Source organism: Pelodiscus sinensis, chromosome 6, assembly GCF_052426305.1.
Source record: "Pelodiscus sinensis isolate ZL-2025 chromosome 6, ASM5242630v1, whole genome shotgun sequence".
Classification (NCBI taxonomy): domain Eukaryota; kingdom Metazoa; phylum Chordata; order Testudines; family Trionychidae; genus Pelodiscus; species Pelodiscus sinensis.
Window position 1 is genome coordinate 27106468 of NC_143057.1, and position 23466 is coordinate 27129933.

The 23466-nt window shown below is 38.2% G+C and overlaps 1 protein-coding gene and 1 long non-coding RNA gene across 4 annotated transcripts in view; one reads left to right on the plus strand and one right to left on the minus strand.

The window, feature by feature from the left end:
- Window positions 1–23466, plus strand: part of PTPRD (protein tyrosine phosphatase receptor type D) — a 1795899-nt gene that overhangs the window by 988990 nt on the left and 783443 nt on the right. For all 3 annotated transcript variants that reach the window (XM_075931585.2, XM_075931586.2, XM_075931588.2), the window contains exon 7: window positions 1128–1150. The gene's annotated coding sequence lies outside the window, so the exon portion shown is untranslated. The remainder of the gene's footprint in view (window positions 1–1127; window positions 1151–23466) is intronic.
- The window catches only part of LOC106731596 (uncharacterized), a 40968-nt gene that overhangs the window by 15570 nt on the left and 1932 nt on the right, over window positions 1–23466 (minus strand). The window lies entirely within an intron of this gene.

The following is a 23466-nucleotide window of genomic DNA, read 5'->3' on the forward strand; positions in this document are numbered from 1 at the left end:
ATCTTTGTTATGCATTAAGAATAACCACCATATTTAATTCAGGATAAATGTGACAAAACCATTGTAAAGAAAAGATGGAAGCAAAGAGTAACACCAGGACACACAAAATCTTGAGCAGAATCTTGAGTCCTCAGCTGATCCCCAGCGCTGCCACTTTGAAGTACCCCTCTTCTTCTCCCCCACTTGCTACCTCTATCAGATAGAGACTGCAAAGGAGGGGTGGGAAGCGACTAAACTATCCTATCGACTAGTCCTTAACATCCCTAGTTTGGATTGGTGGAAGTATGTGTGTTTGAGGGGAGAAGGAGCCAGGAAAACAGTAAAAGAAATGATGGTGCTTTGGCCCTGAAGGAGAGTTGTCTGGAAAGGCAGGTTTTGGGACAGCAAGCAAATAAACTGTCTTTTGCTGTTTGATTCCCATCACGTTCAGGGAAACAGGACATTATGGAAAATCTTTGTAAATAAAGAACATTGCGTAAAAAAGAACTCGCATGCTAAGTTTCTTCTCCTAATTGGAACAACCCACAAGAATGAACTTTCACCTATCTGCTCAGGTCAAAACAAGCAGCAAAAACAATAGAACTAAAAGCATCTTTGAAGTTGAGGGCAGAATGGCTGCTGAAAAAGAAATCTATATATTTAAATATTAAAAAACTTTAATTTATCAATGGTAATGCTTAAATTCTAGGATAAAATTACAGGAAGCTAGCCTTTCCCCAAAGTAGAGTTATTTGATTAAGCATTTGGATATATCCTGTATTTGTCATCCTCTGCAAGCAAAGTTACATCTACCCATTTCTGTTCTGCTCCTGCTCTCCATTCCTCTGATAACGATAATTGACTTCAGTACATATAGTCACCAAAACAGAAATACTCTCTTCTCTTCATAATGCTGTTCCAAACAACTTTAAGTGTTGAATACTATATGCCAAAACAATCTTGTAACTTAGTATTTGAATTCATTCTGAATTTTTTTTCTTGACACTCTTCAGTAATTATTAGTTGAATTGTTCCTGAGTTAGTTTTGTGCAATATCAAAGCAGTTCACTTTCCATGAATTACCAAGGAATGTATCCAGAATTATGCCACTTTTTGCTAAAAACTTCTCTCTCTTTTTTTTTTAACAGGAGCTCCAGTTCACAAGGTTGAGGTAAAATACTAATTTCATTACTAGATTAATACTAAGTAGACTACTTGTAAAAAACAAAATACTGTAGTACTTTCCAAGTATACAATATTTGTTGATAAGTTACTGAATGAAGAATTCTTTTCTTTAAAACTGGACAAAAACTTGGATTCTTTATCTGTTTATGAATTCTGAAAACATGGGTCTCTAACTATTAGCAGTATTTCATTTTATCTCTGCCACTTACTCAGACTGAGACATTGGGAAGGATTTCAAAAGTGGTTTCCAATTTTAGATAGCTCTGTTTTGATTGCTCACCTTCAGGCACTGTAAACTTGGTTTTCTAGTAGTATTGAACACCTGCAACTTCAGATAATGGCAAAGCCTCTGCCTCCCGCAGCTTATTCCGGAAAAGTGGCTGATTTTCCGGAATAAGTGGCCCAGTGTAGACACAGCCTCCCTATATCATAAATATGTTATGTGGATTAATAAACTTAATGTTTTTAAAGTACTTGAAGGTCTTTCAATAGAAGATACTGTTACTAATACAAAGTATTCATCTAATTTATGTTATCATGCTGGGTCTACTAATGGCACTTTTATGCTATTTTGCCTATAATTCCAATATGTCAAAGAGTTCCACAAATTTGATTTTAGCCATCTTCACAACACCTCTGTCGGGTAGGCAAATACTATGCCCATTTTATATTAGTACAATAGTCTCCATTCTACCAGAAGAGCGGAATATATAATTTACTTAACCTTGTGTTCGACACTTATTTGCAGTTCCATGTGTCTTTCTCAAGACCATAGAAAATTACCTTGCCAGCAGAAAGTATAACATTATTATTAGTGGAACTAGTATTTTTGTAGTGCCTCGAGTTTCTGATTCTGTATCAGAGCCCCACTGTGCTAGGCGCTGTACAGACACATAACAGGGATGTTTTCTGCCATGTGTTACTTAAAATAACAATTCTTTCCTGTCAGTGTCTTCATGTGTAAGCATATAGAACAGGAAAATATGAGGTACCCAAAGTAATTTAATATGTGACCATCTGTGATTCAGATCCATGCATATCTAGTATATAGTTCTCTATGATTAAGACTGTCTAGTGATTACTATGTATAGTTGGCATCCTTCCATCGTGGCAAGAATTAATTTCTTTCAGACTTCACCTATCAATATTTCAACTGAACAAAACTTTCTTACGGAATAAACAAAAGGATTTGAAGTATGCAGTTAATTGTGAAATATATTGCCATATAATGTTTGTTTGTCTTTTATAGTAAATTTGGGATGTATCCCAAGCCTACAGAAGTCAATGAGAGTCTCTTTGATTTCATTGGCCTTTGGACCAAGCAATTTCTGTTCAGTAAGAAAATTTAGAGTATGTATGCCCAAGTGCAAAAAAAGAAAGAGACCATAAGTGAATCTTGTTACCTGTCCTTGCCATCAGCCAAGGAATAAACCCGGACAAAGGGTGAACTTGAGCAGAACTGAAGCTTGTTTATTAGTACAGATTCTTAATGCTATGGAAGTACTCATACACCTATCACATTCGTGATGGTAGTTTGGAGGCAGGCTTCAGGCAGCAACAGTTAGTTTTGATTTTGCAGATGACTGAAATTGGCCAGGTGATAGCCCTCTGGAGATTCGGCGATGAGAGTTCCCTGGGTCCCTTTGGATTCACAGGAGTGCTCTACTGCTTCTGGTCCATTCCTGGACTTGGCCTCCTTTTACATCTTGTCCAAGAGAACCCCACCTGGTTGTCTGTCACATCCATTAAGCACTTTGCAGAATTCTTTCTTAGTCACAAAAGGCAACTGTCTTATGATTGGGACTTTCTCATTCACACTTCCTCACACATTCCATAGGTTACATACATATTCATAAGCATGAATATAATTAATTCTATTAAAGTAATATGACTTCATCAGATATTTAACATTATAGGAATTTCCAACATAACAGGAACTTATGTAAACTGCATTTGTTTAACATAACAAGTTTTGTTCAAACTGCAGCTGAAAGAGCAGATGCAGAGGGGAGGAGGGGAAATAAAGAATGGTCATGTCCAGCTGGCTATGGGACCCATGTCCGGCTGGCTACAAACCTTATGTATCTGGAAAAAAGGGCCTTCACAGCAATTCAGTTAATATTCTGATTCATTTATTTTTGAATGCAGATCATCTACTATATTACTTGTCTCAGAAGATTAGTGGTGTAATGAATGATCAGGGACTATGAGTAATATTAACATTCTGTGAGTTAGAATAGTATTTTCATACCTCATCTTATATACTGGAAACATATAGCAACTTATTCTACCATGTGCAATAGCTAGAGACCCCATTGTTACTATGAAATGGAAAGCAGAAGGGAGTAACTTTGCAGTGCATCCTGTGATGAGATTCCTTCCCCCCAGGGTACAACGAGGGATAAGGCCAGCTGATGGAGAGGGCAAAGGGGGCAACTATACTGGTACCCAGTGATTCAAAAGGGCCCAGGGCTCCTGGCTGCTGCTGTTGGGTGGCAATGAAAGGCTGGTGGGTGGAGGCTAGCCCCCACCCTGCCCCTTCCACTTGAGGCCCCACCCTTCCAGAAGCATGGAGCTTCTGTCGGCCCCCTACATGGGACTCTGGGGCTGTTGCTTCCCTTTATCTATCTCCAGCCTGAGCTGCCTCTCACAGTGCCTTGCTAGAGACTAGCAGCAACCCCTCCAAGTACTGTTATCACCAAGTACAACTGCATGTGGAGTCAGTCAGATTGCATGAAAGCTCCCAGAGCCACTCAGGAATCTCTCAGAATAAAGTACCAGCTAAATCTCTCCTCCCTAGATCCTAGTACCGTGCCTCAGGAATGTACCACCTAATCCATTAATTGGTTCACCACTTCTTCAATAGAAAGTGGATATTCTCCAGCTTTTATAAAACCTGAGCAGATTTTATACAAACTCACTAAAAAAGATAAACAGTAAAACTGGTGACTATGAGTGTTAGGCAAAGAGTCAGAGTAGTTACCAACATAAAATAAAATATAAACATACAGACTAATCTCCCAACCCTATTATACTGAGCAGCAACTACCAGTTCTTCTCACCCTACTGGATGTTGCAGTCCATATTGCACAGATTTCACTCTTGAAATCTGAGCCAGTCGCCTGAAATTGAATCTTTTGAGTGTTCCTGTTGCTTGCATCATGGTGAGTGAGGGAGGAAGGCCAAGTATGGGCCCCTGCATTTGGTTTTTGTACCTTGGAAAGCACATGTGGAGGCATGTGTGAGGGCATTGCTGATTTTCCAGGCAAAGCTGACCCCACCAGTTCCCCTGGTGTGGTGTCATGCAGGTGAGTCATTGCATTATAGCTCCCTTGGTGGACTTATGGCCATTGACACCCAACCCAAGCATTGGTTACTCTTCTTGCTGGGAAGCTAATATCTGGCTGATCCCCCAACTCAAAATACGTTTCAGTGACAACCATACAACATAATTCCCATCATTTCCTATGTGTTAATGATACACAGATATGGATAGAAAGATGACTTTCAGCAGGTCATAATCTTTCCCCAGTGCCTCATAAGGCATGTTTTATATGTCAGATTAGAATTGTATAAAAATTAGGAATATGGGAATTAGGAGTGCGCCAAGACATAAAATATCACAACGTAACCTTCACCCTCAGGTTTTTGGTGATCATCAGGGATCCCAGAAATCCATTTGCTTCAGAAAAATGCAAAAAGACCCAGGATTTGAAGTTTTATAGAGAATCTTCCATTTTTACATTTTGTGAAAAAATAAAAATATATTCAGTAGAACCCCATGTATCCCAGTCTCCATTGTGCTGCTGTCTGTATTCACTGAACCAGGGCTGGCAGCCCACGCTTTGGATAGTGAGACGCCCATTGACAGTCAAAGGCAGCAAGTCTCAGGCCTCGGCTGAAGCTGTCTGGATCTGACAGCAAAGGGCACTCCAGCAAATTTGGAATTATTTTTGTGCTCAGCACCAGTGTAATGAAAGATGAAAATGTGTCCGGAATGCGCCAATTCCATTTTAATAACCAGGACTAACTTAGAATGTGAATAATGTTAATATAAAAGTAATTTTCACATTATTTTTGAGTATTTAAAAATAAACAATTTTCTGAAAATATAGAATATATACAGAAATATTTGGTGTATATAAGAAATACAAATTGTAATTCCATTAATTTTATAACGATGGGTGTCCTTAGTGGGCTTCAACCTTTTAAAATTGTAAATATATCAAAACATTGTATTCAACTGATACCTACTTATATTGTGGCAAGGGAAAATAAATTCAGTGTTTCATTGTAATCACAGAAAAACACAGATTTTTTTTCATTGTAGAATTTTTGGGCTTTTTTCTTATAGAAAACTAGGATTTCTGGTGACTATGAGGTATCATGTAGCTAAGTATAATAAAAGCTTTCCTATTGATGCATCATCTAATGAAATGGAGAACTGGTTATATATTGATAACATTTGATTGTTGGTGGCAACAAGAGGTCTTCGGAGGGCTGGCAGCTGTTGTCACATAACTCTCTCTGACAAAATGTAATTTAAGTTTCCTCCATAAAAAGATAAATGTTTAGGATAGAGCTCGTAAGCATCAGGTAGAGTATAACCAATTTAGTAGAAGAAAATTAGAGAATCCATAATCAATGCCCCACTAGACAAAAATTCCTTAATTGTCTCAGGGAATTTTTTTTATTAAATATAATTATGGTCTTTTTCTTCCCTCAATTTTCCAAAATTTTATTTTTTATTGGAGCATAAGGCATGTGCCGTTTACACAGCCCCATCTTCTCAAAGCCTGGAGATAGACTTGTCTACTAGATGAATCTTTCTCTTACAGAAACCCAGTCTGTACTGCCACTTTGATTGATGTTGACAGGACTGATTCCCTCTAGGTGTGCAAAACGAGCTCCTGAAATACTTGTTACATCTACTTTAATACATCCTTATATTTATAAAAAATATAGAACCTATAGTATATTTTTCACAGGAGTTCATTCATATTGCCATTTGGTATCCTCTTATACCAAGAATCAAAAGTAGGTTAATCAATACATCCTCATCACAGTGATTTCCAAATCTCTAGCCAAAATCTTTATAAATACACCAGAGAAAAATTTGAATGCCTGAGTTGTATATGCAAGTTCTGCAGCCTCTTCCCCACATACCATGTGAGAAAATCCTCTAGCAACAGATACTGTGGCCAACAATTATAATGATGATATTTAGATCACGGCCCCCAGGTGAAGAAACAAAAAATGGTGATAGAATCAGGAAAGAGAAACCAAACATATTTTCTCCTCTGGTAGGACAGAGTACATATTTTAGTAGACAAATGCAATCAAAAACTGAGACAACCACTGTTCAACTTGTCAAAGTTTCCATGAAGGAAACAAGAGGGAATGAAGACTCAGTTGTGAAGGGTGAGAGATGCACAAATGCAGAAAGATGCAGTGTAGAGCTCTGTTCTCTAAGGCCAAGATCCTTTATCCCTCTTTTCCAAGGGGAAACTGCTGTTTCTGATGAATTGCCGGAAAATGTGTCCTTTTATATCTCCAGAGCCAGCATTCTCTGCATCAGGCTTTTCTTTAAAAAGTCAATGATAATACAGTAACTAAAACCTGTGGTGCATTAAGGATATTGAGAAGCCATGGTCTGTGCCATGAAGAGTTTGCAATCCATTATAAGTGAATAAATATGAATTTGTTCCACCTGATTAATGAACTACAATTTTTCCCATTTTATTTGTAAAAAGGAATTAAAACTAATCTTCTTTCCAATCAAACATATCATTTCTCAGTGTGTGTATGCACAAAGATTAAAAGGATAAGGTTGCCCACCAGGAATAGGGTATATCTAATAGAGCACAAAAGTAGGTTTCAGTGGGGCTTATACCTATACATGTGTAATTTTGCATCCATATGCTTGCTTATTCACAGGTGCAGAAACCTCTACAAAGTGCCTGTTGAACATTTCACCAGCATGATGTGGTCTCGAGATTGTGTAGGGCCAGTGGAATTTGTGATGATCATTGAGCAATGATTGGCTCTTATGCTTCCTTTCCTGCATTCTCTGGAGGAAAGGTCATGTTGTGGACAATGAAAACTGAAATGTATAGTGGAACAGGCTAGATAATAGAAATCTCTTCCAGGAAAAAAATCATACTTTTATGGGGGGAGGGGGAAACACTCTGAATTGGGACATAGGCAAAAAATGTGATCCGCCCCCCCCCCCCCCCGTACCCTGCCCCCACACACCCTTCCCAAGAGAATTTCCAGAGAAGAAAATGGTTTTGGGAGAACAAAAATTGAATTCCAAGCTGCCCGCCTAGAAAGCTTTTGTCAATTTTATTTTATAAATGAATCTGACAAGAGCTTTTCCTGTTGGCATCTGGGGAGTTGTCATTGAACCCACTGAAAAACTGAAAAATTGAGGAATCATTCTGACAAATTACCTGACCAGCTCTAGAGGAAAGCATTCCAAAAATGACCACCAAGGTAGGATCCCCACAAGACTCTAGCTATCTGGCATCACTCAGAACAGTGGTTCTCAACCTTTCCAGACTATTGTACCACTTTCAGGAGTCTGATTGGTTTTGCATATCCCCAACTTTCACCTCACTTCAAAACTACTTGCTCACAAAATCAGACCTGAAGGTACAAGTGTGATGATACAGTATTACTGAAAAATGCTTTACTTTCTCCTTTTGCCATATAATTATAAAATAATCCATTAGAATGTAAATATTGTACATACATTTCCATGTATAGTTTATGGAGCAGTATAATCAAGCCATCGTCTGTATGAAACTTTAGTTTGTACACACTTTACTAGTGCTTCTTATGTAGATTGTTGTAAAACTAGGCAAATATCTAGATGAATTGATGCATCCCTAGAAGGTCTCTGCTTACCCCTGGTTGAGATGCACTGGTTGAGAACAGTTAGGATTCAGCAGAGAAAGAGCTCTGTGTCCACCCCTTCTGTCTGGCATACCCGGTGTAAGCTGCTTGCAGATGAAATTCTAGCATGCAAAATCTAGTATGCATATAGACAAGGCATCATCTGGGGTTGATGTCCGTGAGAAAGTGAAAGCTGCCTTATGACACCAGGTACATTGTACAAACAGATTAACGTCTAATATCTACAAAAGCCAATTACTGTGTGTGAGACCTTTAAAACTTAGCATATTTAACTCATGGCTTTAGATGTGAGCTCCATGCATGGAGGGCCTGCAGGATCAGGGTTTTATTTGTGATGGTAATGAATCCTTTACAACTGAGAAGACATCACCATATAAATTACATTTTTAAAGTATATGAATGCCTTATTCCTGACCTTTTTAATATAATAAAAATCATTATCCCCAATCAAATAGCTGATTTCCGTTTTTATTCACCAAGTACATTTAATGTTACCATTCTTCAAAACACATTTGTAGACAGCCTGGGCAGGTATATGCCTGAAAAAGGTCAAGGCAAAATACCAGCATACTTAACAAATATATTTTTGCACCATGTTCATAGAAATCTTTTTCGTTGCATAGCAACAGTCTTTTTAATTACTATGTGCAATCTAGATTTTAATAATTTAATTAGTATTTTCCCTTCATTAAATAGTTATATCCAATAGATTTAATGCATTTAATACTTTGCCTGTCTTAAAAGTTTGTCTTCACCTTCCCATCCCATTTCACTGTAACACTCACATTCATTGCTTACCAAAACCAGAAGCAACACAGATTAAGCATTTCCTAGAGAATAATTGGATGACTGACCTATCTAGGCCCCAGCCTAGCAAATTACTCCATGTGACTGAACCCTTGTGGTTCCATGGAGTGCTAGTGAAATTAGTGGTGCTTTGTGGAACTTCATGGCTCCAACTACAAGGAGATGTTTGGAAAAGTGGGATTGAAAATTTCCTGAAGTATCAATAATTTTGGGTGCTTGAGACACTTTCAAGAGGCCCGAATTCAGAAGCAGGGTATCGAGCATTGTAATCGAGCCCCTGTTAGAATGATCTAATTTTCGCTACCCAAAGTCAGTGGAGACTTTTGAAAAAATATTGGCGCTCAGCTACTTTTTGTTAGTGAGAACCAAAGACTTATCAAGAAACTACTTATTCAGTGGGATCATGAAGGATCTCCAAAATGATTTCACAAATATAACCAGGTGATACACAGGCCATGAATAGTATCAGATGGGTTGCCGTGTTAGTCTGGATCTGCAAAAGTGACAAGGAGTCCTGTGGCACCTTATAGACTAACAGATGTATTGGAGCATAAGCTTTCGTGGGCAAAGAGCCACTTTGTCAGATGCATGTAGCGAAAATTTAGGCCATGAATAGAATTTGCTTAAATTGCTGAGGAAATGCCATCGTGTCTGGGGTGAAATGAAGCTGTTGTTTCACATTACAGTGCTAAGCAACTTACCGTTTTAAGGTGTAAAAAGGGGAGAAATTGAAGAAGGCAGATAAAAAGTTATTTAATCTGGACTATTCTTAGTAAATTAGGAAAACTAATTACCAAAACAAAAAAAACCCTTTTAATCCCCTGAAAATTGAGGAGTAATTAAAGGGTTCTTATTCTATTAATAGTTTATGTTTACAAACTAGTTTCAGCTGTTTAGTAATATTTGACGTTTCTATTGCTAGTCAGTGAGTGGTTTTTTTCCCTAGCAGGTTTCTCCATTTTGAGTCTGTTGGAAAGTAAGTTGGCTGAGTATCTGTGGTCATTTACTTTAATCACCACTCTTCAATTTTAAGTCTTATAAAATGTTTCTCAGTCCCTTGCATTTTTAATGTCTAAGCATCATTTCTGGCAATATACTGTACATTTAGGGAATCTCCCCCCCATCCATTTTTGACAATTTTGAACTTAAAGATCATTTCAAATTTGTATTCTGATTGAATTAAGAATACAGCAATTGGTAATTGGAACATAGTGACATACAAAGGAAACATTGAAATGTTCTGACATTTTAAGCTTTCAAATAATGGTATAAGCCTTTGCATAATGGTATATTATGGTGTAGCATGTATTGGGGAGGATTCTTTGTGTGTGTGTGTGTGTGTGTGTGTGTGTGTGTGTGTGTGTGTGTGTGTGTTAAAAAATAGCAGTTTTTAGTCAACTGATAAGATGATTTCATTACATTATAATTTTCTTTATCTCTCTTGTATATGACCCAAACATTCCTTGCAATGATCTAAGCTGTATACAATTCTTAGAACGTTCATCTCTTCCCCATCTTTTCCTTTCACTACATCTATACACATAAACTTCTCACAACACACAAATTATCACACTAGTTATGAGTTTATGGGAAAAAAAATCCTTTCACAAAATTTTCACATGTAGGGTTTTAAAACAGAAAATGCACAGCCTTCTGGCCAAGAGCAGCTTACCTCCTAGTAAAAAGATGAACGTTTTGCTTCATTATCTCTTTCATTATAGCATGTTTATCTAAATGGAATTAATAAAGTACCTACTGCAGGTTTCCTGCACTGATTGCATGTGAATTTGTGGATGTTAATATTCAAGGGCATTAAAACAAAAATAAAAGAAATGAGATCCTTTCAAATAAGAAATACTTTAACGTTTGGTTTCATAAAATAAAATAAACATTATAAAAATGAAGCCTATAAACATCAAAGAGATGGATAAGTTGACACATCATTCTGCATATCTCTGTTTAATAATATTATATTTCATTTCCCATGGTAAGACAACAGCCATTACCCAAAGCAGCCATTCGTAAACAGCCATTGTGAACAGATTGCATCCTTGTTGGTGGTATGATAATTGAAATAAGTTTACCAGTCTTTTATGAGAAAATACCAGATGTATAAAATACCTATTAATCAACTCACTCGCTTTTATAAACATCAGTTTCAGTACCGATGGCTATTAAAGAATAAATGGAATAAGAATAAAAAAAAATCAGAGCATTAGTACTGTGATTCAAGTGTGCAGTGTGTTGCTTGCAGTGTAAGTGCGGCATTGTGTTCACTGACGGACTCCTGTGGGTCAGGCTTATGGCCATTGTTTCCCATCATTCATCATTTCTGGGTCTGATAACTAAAGGGAATGAATTAAAAATCCCTTTGTGGACTATGATATAAAAAGCCAACTGCCAGTCAAATCCCTTCTAGATTATTTTTTTTTAATTCTGCCACTAATCACATTTTTGGGTGACAATTTCTACATGTATGTGTCAGGCTGCAGGGACATTACTTTGGTCTACTACACAAGGCTGATCCCTTTACCTTTTCCCCTTTTCATAAACATGTTTTTGGTTGGTGGGGGGGGGGGAGGAAGGGGGAATGTGACTAATTTTAATGCTTTGGGTACCAGTTGCTATAGATACTAAAGGGGCAGAAATAATAGCTAGGTGTGAAGGATTGGGTGAATCACAGTTCTGGAATCTTTTCCTTGTGTGTGTTTTGCCTCTGGTTCACTTGGATTTTGATCTGGCTGATTAAAGATTTGCTTTTTTTTGATTATTGTAATGTTTTTGCTTCTGACTCATCCCACCCCTTTACATAAAATGTTAAGAGGTTGTGGGATTTTATACCTATGTAGAAACCAAGTAAGATGATGTCATGAAACAGCAGAAGAAATGTTCTACAATGATTCCAGAAGCAATATCTGTAACAGCAAGACGCTGGAAGACACGATAAGGCAATCTGTTCCTGTGTTTGAGGAAGACACCCCATCCTGGGTGTGGGAGTTAAGGGAACAACAAAAAAGTAAAGAAAGGCATGGATGCAGGAACTAGAAGTGCTGAGGGTGATGCTGCACCCCTTGGCTTGAAGTTGTTTCCATCATATACTCTGTTTATAGTTTCGTTCAATGAGTCTCCACACCCCCACTATACTAATTGTTCCATCATACCTGAACAAAGTGGGGAAGAAGACAACCAATGGAATTCTTGAGACAAGAGCATACCAGTAAACACAAGATGAGTGATCCCTTAAGATTGCATCAAGTTTGACAGAGGAGCCTTAAGAGCCTTAAGTGACTGCATGTCTTCCAGTCTTTTCTCAAAGAAGCCATTTTGGATTGCTGGGCTTCTCTGAGATAAGCCATTGCCTGTGGTTCAGAGCAAACTGGTTCATTCTAGGATCTCTATCTCAAGTAGGGCACTACAGTTCCGGGATATCTATACAAGCAGTTGAAAGCAGAGTCTGAATTTGTTAGAATTATTTTCTTTAACCCTTTTGGCTGGACATGGAGTGGATATTTTTGTCTGGAGATGTAGCTAGTAACCATTAACACTGGTGAAGAATTTCGAATGTTCCCTAAGAGTAGAGCTGTCTGGTAAACGGAAGGTCAGGATTTTCAGGGCAGATGGTGAAAGGACAATGAGAAGATTAAGGCTTCCAGGTCACAGATTGTGAGTAGACCAGGTAGTCCCTCAGATTGAGATTCCACACAAATCTCTTTTGAGAGTTCATGGGATGCCATTGGGAGAGAGGCCAAGCACTGGGTTGAATTCTCCATGGAAGTCTAGGTATGGTGATGGCACCCATGTGGTAGGGACCTAGAGACTAAGAAGAGATTAGCACTGCATCTATAAGAAAGGAAATACAGTGACTTTTTTTCTTGTGTAATAAAGGCCACATCTATAGTTGCTTTTTCTCCTTGGAGGATGGCTGTGTGGTACCCTTTCATATGGGTGCACATTTTCCCACCTGCACTTGAAGAGTATACAAATGCTAATAGTACTGAGGTTCAAAGTTGGTAGATTCAGGCTATGATCAATTATCTTTGCAGAAATATCTTGGATGAACATTTGGTCTTCCCTCATCATATATGCTACGTCAACCAAAATGGCCATATCTTTTGAGATTGTTTCAGTGATCATAAAAAACCAAAAAGTTGTTTTCTCCTGAAGCTTTGGCCCAGGAAGGTTGCAGATTGTCCCGTGGATTACAGGAATCACCCTATGGGATACAGAACAGTTCTAGATTGGATTTGAAGAAATGCGCTATGATCCTTTCTGTCCAATTTCTTGGGCCCAAAAGACATGAAGAAGTTTTGCTTTGGTAAGAAATGCATATAATGGTTGCAAAGAAGGAACCAGGGAAATTCTATGCAGACATTGTTAATCTTTTGAAATTACCTTAGGTGATTCTCATTGGAAGGGTACCCTGTGAGTCCAAATCAGTTGCTAACACTTCTGATATAACAGCAGGAACACAGAAATTATGAAGCGTTCAATCAATTACATGAACACCTGATATGGTTAACAGGGTCTGTCTATCTCCATATTTGAGAGGGTGACATTCTGGTTTAATTATCAAGTATCCCCAAATTAGTCACACTAGTCCGAACTACATTTTTATGAAATCATTTCTGAAAAAAGGTGTTGAAACCTAATCTACCGATTGCTTTGGTTTGCTCATTTAGTTGCAAGTAAAACCCTAGATAGGATCTCAATTCAATTGTTTTCTCAGGGAAACATAAAGAAATCAACTGCAGTTTGTGGCCCAAAGTCTAGTTTGTGGCTCCAAAACATATCCCAAAGGCTTATGGCTTCTTTTTCTTTGGTACATATTCCTTTTGACCACTGGAATCAACCTGATAGGCTCCCTGAGCCAGCTATTCATGTTGTATACCAGTACTAATGAATTGAAATTGAGAACAAGGACACCAGATCTTGTACTCCACGTCCAATTAGTAGTCAATGAGTTGCTTTAAAGTGTAATCTCAGACAGGTATCCACAAAGTAATGTTAAAAAACACTTATTGTAAATTCTAGCTGTTATAAGATGTATGGTCCCCTTTAAATAATAAAACTGTCAATGTATCAGTCTATTATCTTCAAACAATTTAGTCAAGAATGTTAATGGAGGACTCAAGAGACTGCTTTGCAAATTGTGATTACCAAACTCTGCAAATTAAATTGCTCCTATCTTTACTATTGATGATCCACGAGGTCTCACAATGTTTTACAGTGTTTGGGTCTTTTGAATAATTGTGTGAAAGCCTGAACAGTGGTAATCTACATATATTGCTGGAAATCTGACAAAAGTTAAAAAAAAATCAAGACTGTGTGATTTCAAAATGATTCACTTTACAGGTGTAGCTAGATTTAGGAGTGATATCTGTTTATGGAAATTGGTATGTATCACAACACTCCCAAGAGCAGAACACTGATAAAAATTGTTAGGTTCTTGCATGTCAATCAGATGATATTGCTGTTACTTTGACACTCATATTGACACTTGACATTTGACACTTTGACAGACTTCTTAAGCATCATGAGTTTTTTGATGCAATATGTGGGGTAATCTATGAAATATGGTTAATTGTCAAAACACAAGTTACTCAGTTGGGGTATGTCTACACTACAAAGTTAGTTCGAACTAACAGACGTTAGTTCGAATTAACTTTCATAGGCGCTACACTAGCGCTCCATTAGTTCAAACTTAATTCGAACTAACGGAGCGCTTAGTTTGAACTAGGTAATCCTCATTCCACGAGGATTAAGCCTACTTGGAACTAGCTAGTTCGAATTAAGGGCTGTGTAGACCCTTAATTCGAACTAGTGGGAGGCTAGCCCTCCCCAGGTTTCCCCGGTGGCCTCTCTGGCCAACACCAGGGAAACTCGTCTGCCCCCCCTCCAAGCCCCGGACCCCTTAAAGGGGCACGGGCTGGCTACGGTGCCCATGCCAGGTGCAAGCCTGCCAGCACCCAGCCAGCAGACCCTGCACCTGGCACGGATCGAGCCACCCACCCAATTCCCCCCAGCCCTCCCCCTCTTCCCGGGACCAGGTTGGCGGCTCCCGGGAGCTTGCTCGGGACCGCAAGAGGCGGGCACCCGCCTGGGCTAGTGCGGACATCGTGGACCTCGTCCACGACCTCCGCACTAGGCACAGGAAAGTGGCCGGCTAGGTCAGGAGAGCTGCCAGCCTGGCCACCCAGGAGCAGGTGTGCATGAAAATCAAGGTGGTCCACTGAGACCCCCAACCCTGAGCCCTGAGCTTACAATGGCAGTACTGGGTCAGACCAAAGGTCCATCTAGCCCAGTAGCCTGTCTGCCAACAGCGGCCAACCCTAGGGACCCTGGAGGGGATGGACCGAAGACAGTGACCAAGCCATTTGTCTCGTGCCATCCCTCTCCAGCCTTCCACAAACCACTCCTACCCCCTGGCTAATAGCACTCCATGGACCCAACCTCCATGACTTGATCTCACGTCCCTTTAAACTCTGTTCTAGTTCTAGCCTTCACAGCCTCCTGCAGCAAGGAGTTCCACAGGTTGACTCTTTGCTTTGTGAAGAACAACTTTCTGTTACTAGTTTGAAGCCTGCTACCCATTCCTTTCCTTTGTGTCCTCTAGTCCTTCTTTATGGGAACTAATGAAGAACTTTTCTGTATGCACCCTCTCCACCCAACTCCTGCTTTTAGAGACCTCTATCCTGTCCCCCCTCCGTCTCCTCTTTTCTAAGCTGAAAAGTCCCAGTCTCTTTAGCCTCTCTTCATAGGGGACCTGTTCCCAACCCCTGATCATTTTAATTGCCCTCCCCTCTCCCACCCTCTCTCTTCCCCTCTCCCACCTCCTTTTCCCAGCCTCCCCCAGTTTTGTTCAATATAGACAGATTCCATTTTTGAACACAATTGTCCTTTATTTTGTACATCAAGAAGAGGGGCTAGGGAAGGGTAAGTGGAAGGAGGTGAGGGAGGAATGGGGTACGTGCCCCTGATGGGGAGGACTAGGCTGGCTCTGCGGGCTTCTGGGGGTGGAAGCTCTCCTGCAGCCCCCCCAATTGCCCCCCCTCCCCAGATGGCAGCCTGCAGCAATTGCAGCCGGTCTGATGGCCGAGTGCTGTGATGTGCCCAGTGTGGGTACTCCGGGCAATCCAAGCCAGGACTGCTTTGCAAGCGGGGCACCCTGAGAACTGTCTGTCCGGGGTGGGGGTCGGGACCCTTTAAGCACAGTCCTCGGCTAGCTTGAGACAGCAGCTCCACGCTCTAAGTCCTCCTCTGATGCCCTGCTGGCACTGCTTCCGGCCATCCTTAACCCTGGTTCAGGGTCCACTTAATGTGGACGCGCTAGTTCGAATTAGCAAAACGCTAATTAAAACTAGTTTTTAGTTCTAGATGCATTAGTTCTAATTAGCTTAGTTCGAGTTAACTAATTCGAACTAAGTTAGTTCGAATTAACGTTGTAGTGTAGACGTACCCTTGCATAGTATAAATCAAGTAGAAACTGCTCAGTGAAACTAGGATTAGGTTCATGGATACCTGAGGCTCTCCCAAATATTCATCTGCTACAGAGAAAAATCTCTGTAATTCATAGATTAAATTAGCCATGACTTTGATCAGTAACTTTGAGAAATTCTATACGGACAAGCACATTTGTGTGGGAAGACAAATTTAATTAACCACCACTGCATCCAGTTTAAAGCAAGTTCTGGTATGCCAAAAAAAAGTGTCTGGATACCAGTCAGTAATAAGAGAGCTGGATAATATGTTAGAGCTAAGAGTGATTCAGAAATCTTAGAATGAGTGGTAAAGCGCAATAGCTCTTTTGCCAAAACCCTATAGAAGTGTTCAGTTTCAGGAAAAACTTCAGTGTCAACATTTTATGTCTGTTAATTGCCCAGATAAGATAAAGCTATATTCATAGATCTTACGAAGGCCTAGTGACACATTCCTATAATTACCTAATTCAAGGAAAAATGGCAATTGCCACTCTTTTTGAGATACACTATTTCTGAATGCACTTCTTTAGCCTCCCTAATGTATCAGCAGCATTCCAACAATTAATGGATAGGATATATGAGGCTTAACTTGATAAATAGTAGGACTATATGTTAGGTAGTTGGCAAATTGCTACATGTATTAAACTGTTCAGCAAAGGTCTTCTTGGAATGTCAAGTCCAGGCATGAAATAACCACAATTCTCTGTAGGGAGTATCTGCTTATGAATAGCCTATTCCTGGCTTTTTCATGTCTATAAGCTTCCTTTATAGACATTCCACAAACACACACCAGCGACAGTGTGGCTAGTATACTGTCATTAGTATATGCAGATGTCCTTTGGAAATACTGTGCAAAATATAATGGGACAGTACTTACATGTTGTAAATACTGCACATTCTTGACTGTGTCGGAGGGAAAAATTACTTATTACTGTTTTATTTCTGCTGAGGCACCCCTTTTGTTTTCAATCTACTGTTTTTCAAAACTGAAAATCTTTGTTTTCATCACTTAAAATATTACACACAAAGGAACAGAAGATTTTTTAAAATCAGGTTTTCAAAAAGAATCCTAGGAGAAGAAATGTTGAGATTACAGGAATTCCCCCAGTGCTGTATTGTAGAGATTGAAATATTTGAGTAAACCCCCAATTTAAACCTCTCATTTTCTTACATATTTTAATGGAAAAAATTATAAAACAAGAATGAAGACTATGAAGGAACTATTCTTCTAAACGTGTCAAACGTATAAAACACTTTATTATAGTGTACAAATTCTCAGTATATTCCCTTTATACCCTCTTCACCTTCTAGACTGCATCTATCATTCTGCTGCTTTTAATGTTGCAATACTTAAGATATAACGTCTACGTCAGTGTATCCTTGTTCTATTCAGGACTCATAGCATTGTTTTGAATTACTTAGGATGCAATTCAGTTAAATATTCCTTAATAACTATTTTGGTTTTAAAATTATAAAAATCAAAATGAAAACATAGTACCAGCTTCATACAATACACATAAATGTTATATAAAATATATAAATAGGTATGTGTATATTCAACTAAAGTTTTATGCTTTGGATGTGGCTATTTTGTTCCTGTCTGTATATTTTCCTTAGTATTCAGTTTCACAGCTGACATTTACATTAACAACAAAAATATCTTTGGATGGAATTTCTGAAAAAAAAATATGGGAGTTAGAGACCCCCACTTCCATTGAATCTGAATGAGATGATCAGCAAGTTCTCTCAGTACCACCATTATAAATTAAAGGTGGAAAAGGCCTGTTAGGTCCTTCAGATACCAATTCTGCAAATTCTAACTCAGAGGCACAAATTTATTCATGTGAGCAGTAGCACTGAAGTCCACAGGGCTCTTCAAATGTTGAAGTTAAGAATGTACATAAGTGTTTGTAGGATTGAGGTCTGAATCAATTTTCTTGTCACTGCAGGATTGTCACAGTGTTATGTCCAACCTGTTTTTAATTTACTCAAGTTACAGAGCTTCCCTTAGGATATCTTCATACAGGTCTCACCATCAATCAGTTCTTTCTTGAACTGTGTTCTACATTTTTTATGTTTTGTTTTATCCCTTTATTCCATGTTGTATACCCTTATACACTATAAACTAGTCCGGTCTCTTATTTCTGTTTGCACTTTTTAAATGCATTTGGGTTTGAGTAAACATCAAAGCAATTTTGAAATCACATATTGGCAAATTAGTAAATGTTGGTATAGAAAAAGGATATTTTGGAAAAGAAAAGCCAGTGTAGAGCCTATTATGTATGTAACACATTGGCTAAACCTATTATGATATTAAATCACAAAGCATCATTTCTCTTCCTGCTGCATGACATCATTTTAGATCTGTGATCCACATCCACAATGACTGATGGCAAGTGTGGTCACTGGAAATAAAACAAATCCTATAATGATTTAAATGAAAAACTAACAAGCACAGCAGTACATAATACACTTTCTAGCCAGCAATTATGGTTTGTATCCTGCGGTGTCAGATGATGTAATAATTTGCTAAGGAAAATTTAATAGCATTGTTGTCTGGCAGCTAAAACATTATAGGATGTTTAATTTCTCTAAAGTAAATTACATGCTTCAATGTTGTATACTATTGGGTCCTGACATTTTAGATTCTTGTTCTTGCAGTTGTCATGAAACGTAATGTTTATGGGGGTTTTATGTATTTTGTTTAGCTGGGAACTTGAACATTTACAGATTTATTTGGAAATTATTTTATCTTTTTTTTTCCCTTTTCTTACCTTTGTCTCTGCCATCCTTTTCTCCTGTGATAATGTCAGAATTCCCACTTTTCAAGTTACATCAGTAGAAATTTGTAGAGTGAGGTGTGATATCAAATGTATGAAAAAAGCCTGAGTTTCTTCTGACTTTTGTAAGATTTAAAGACAAAAATAAATTCTACTGTTGTCACAAACTGGTCACTTGGCGTGCTTAAATTCTATGTTCTATGATGTCCTCTAAAACCTTTTTAGTTTTTAAAAGGGAGAAAATATAAATTCAATTTCTCTTTTTTTAAACACTCTTTACTACTTGTGGCGGCATTTGAAATTAGTCTTCAATCAAATATTCTACATTGCATTTTGCAAACGAGAAAATCTGTGCCTATTTCAGATGCTACATATTTTCCATGAATAAAATTCATCAGTCCTCTAAATTTTAACATCTGTCAATGAAATCTTAAAAGCATATGAAACCATCCCTTCACCATTATATGTACTTTGGCTTAAGACTGCACACAGTCAACAAAGTAATCAGGTTCTTCTTTTTCTTCTTGCTCTGGCTCCTACAGTTTTCTTTCTATGCATTAGTCTCTAGGTGGTACTTGTGTTCATCCACATCACATATCAAAATTTTGCTATGGACTAAGTAGATACCCTTCTGAGTAAATAATGAATTATCAGTGACTTCAGATCTTCTTCTAAGAGCTGGTATAATCTACCAAGAGGTGATGCACAATAGAGGTGTCTTTGGATGACTGAACATAAATTAATCATAATTGATGCCAAATATAAATCTCACACAATTAAAAACAAAGTAAAGTCCAACTTCAGTCCTTAAAACATAAAAACAAAAATGTGTCCCCCAGTGCCCCCAGAAATGCAATAACCTTCAAATAGTCAGTGCTTTTAAACAACTCTTAGCAAAGGCCCTATATACATTTTTTTGACTTACAATTGTTTATTTAATTAACCAATTTGCATTTCCTTCTCTATAGAGCAGATACGTCTTAGCAGCTATTCAATGTCGGTGAGAGAGAAAGCAGTCTTTTGTCTGCATTTTGTAACCTTTGTTTGAAAAATGGATATTTTAGACAGAAATGAAACTGCTGTACAGCAAAGACGGATTCTGAAAACAGCAATAGAAAAATGATGAAATTATTTTGCAAGCATATATAGGGGCAAGGGAGCTTGGTCACATGTATGACAGCAACCCATAAAACCATGAAAGCTGTGAGGGTCTTCTGTGCACAGTAGAGTGTTTTATTAATTGGTGGTGACTCTAAAAACGATTGAGGTAATACAATTCTTTATATATGTCTGGGGGGTTTTAATCAAGACTACTCTCACAAAAAAAGCATTTTGATTTTCTTCCCACTTGCTCCGTATATATTAAAATATAGATGTATCTACCTTGAGTTTCAGAGCGGTGAGTAATAATCCATAGTTGCAGGGGTCTTGAATCTTGCCCTCCTGTAGAATTTACTTGCTTTACTATTAAATGGCCAACATACCAACATTTGCTTTATAGAAGGGTTGAATGGGAGAATACTATTCATGCTGTCATTCCCATTCCTCCACTGTGCAGAGAGATCAGCTCACAGCCAGTATGAAAAAGAGCATAGGCCAGCTACAAATTTACATTAAATGTACATTGTAAATTAGCTAATGAAGGAAATAGTACGCATGAGAAATGGTTTCATCCAGAAAGTTCTCCACTGCAGGTACAAATCAGAATAGTGTTATGGTCAAAATCCTTTCCACAGTTCCAGATGCAAGTAACTCAGTGAGGCTCTGGTCTTCCATAAAGAATACACCTCTCAGGATGCATAGTGATAATGCAGTTGAAATCTGACTTGTGCACCCCTTCCCTCTTCATGGAGAGGCACATGGATAGAGAACCGGAGTACCCCTAGTAACAATCTGGTCCTATACTTACACTATTTAACCTTTGTATTGTGATATGAAGTGAAGGCCACCATTGGTTTAGCACACGTTTTGCTAGACACTAGGTAAACATGTATTAAATGCCAATTTCTGACTCCAAAAATACCTTCATAAAACTACTCCTAGGGAGCATGGAAATAGCTTTCATAAAGCTAGCCTTCATGCTAAGGATTCCCACTCCAAAACCTGCCAAGTGGAGCCACACCTCTCTTGCATCAAGAGGATGCTCACTGCAATGTTGGTAGACAAGGTTTTTCCAAGCTTATTGCTGACTTTATTTAGAAAAAGGATATTTTATCTGTAAATTATGTGGTTTAGGGGTTTTTGTTTTGGTTTTTTTTTGGTGTCTTTTGTGTTTTGTTTTGTTTTGTTTGTTTGTTTGTTGGTTGTTTTTTTTTATATATAATCAGATCACCAAAATGGTGAAAAATATGACTACATTCTATTGCTTTATATCCAAAGAAATTTGTAATCCACTCCGCTCTTTTACATAGACACCACATATCTCAGCTAACAGGATTTATGCAAAAAAAAAAAAAATCTTCTCTTCCTAATTTGTAAAGGACCTGAATAAATAATACCTTCACTAGAGAGAAATGCAACTGTACAGTACACATCCACACTTGTTTATTTCACTGTTTTATGAAAGAGGATATGAATCATTGCAGCTTCTGTTACACATCACAAACACACAGCTTTGGCACTCCTGAGATTCCTTATAAAGAAGTCAGTCATATGTAAGCTGTAATGCACTAGTCCATTTTTAGATTAAAATATTAAAGTAAATATTCATGCATACTAAACGTGCATATTTTTCCACTTTGGTGGTGATTTTACAATTTGGTTTTTAAATACAAATCTGGTGCAGTTCTCTTTGTTTATGGTCTGACACATTTTGTAAAATTTCAAAGGTGAGTAGTAAGGAAAATATAAATCACTAACCATATTAGTAGTAATGAAAATATAAATCACTAAGCCATATTAAAACAGTCTTACAACATTCTCATAAATTGCTAAACCAGATTCATATGGACTTTACCAAAACTCAACATCCTTCTGGTTACATCATCACTTTTTCCCCTTTTTTTAATGAATGCTTTGAATTAAACTCTTTGTTCATTACTACGTTTATATAAAAGAGCCACAATAATTGCATGGAACCAGAGTAGCATTTGTCATGAGGTTTGTATTAAAGCAGAGAAATAATCACCTGAATGGATAGTAATATAGAATATCCAGTTTTAACCCTAGTTTATCTCTGCTCAAAGCTGAATGCTGGTATCATGCTTCAGAGATTATGTAGATGCCTCCCATGTCTCTAATACAGCGGCAAAATAATCAAGGGACTGACACGAATAAGAAAATTTAAAAGGGTTAAAAAGTAGTTCAGTGTTCTAGGAATGTGTATGCTGTATAATGAATAGCTGTTTATATGTCTCTGAATCATCTGGTGAGTGTTTGGGGGATAGTTACTGAAAAGGACAGGGCTGGCAGGGATTGTCAAAGTCCATTTCACTATGCAACAGCAAGTTAGATGGCTAGACTTTTAAATGTTCATGTCAGTTGCCTAATGTGAATCTCTAACACATTAAGCAAACTTAAAAATGAAAATTATGATTCAGCTGGATGTTTCTGAAAATTTAGAATAGTTCCTTGAGTTTGGGATATGTATTGAGACCAGAAGAACTGAGAAGCATGATTGCAGACATTTTTCAATTGCGTGTGTGACCAGATGACATTAAGACCCAACAGAGCTAGATGCTCTACACCAGTGTTTCTCAACCAGTGGTACGAGTGCCCTTAGGGGTACTCGAGAGAAGTCTGGGACGTACGTCAACACAGCTGAAATTTGGAGAAAACGGAATTTTTGTTTTAAGTTTTATAGCACTTTAATATTTTTGTACTTTTTGCACTTTTATTTTTGTACTTTTTGTTGCAATGGTAGAAAAAAATTGTGTGTCTGAAAACTATAGGTACTGGGGTACTTATTTTTTTAAAGGGTACTTTATAAAAAAAAGGTTGAGAAACACTGCTCTACATGCATCAGTTTTCTAGCACATAACCATAGACAAAATGGTTCAAATCCTGACTGTCCTTGCAAGAACGTTGAGAGCACATATACAAGAATCTTCTATTTTTCCTGAGGTCCTGCAAAGGGAGCCAGAATGGCTCCTTCATTTGCCATAACCATCCTCAGGCAAGGAATGGTGGGATCATGGTAAGCAGAGCTATCACCTCACCCACTTCTGCACTGGCCAGGTGCATGGTTGGACGAAGAGCAGGACCTAAAACCTTTCCAACAGTGGTAGAAGCATTACTGCCTTCTGTATTTTACCAGAACTTCAAGAGAAATGATGGCTGATTTCTTTCTGTTTCCTCCCTCATGAGGCCCCTCTGCATGC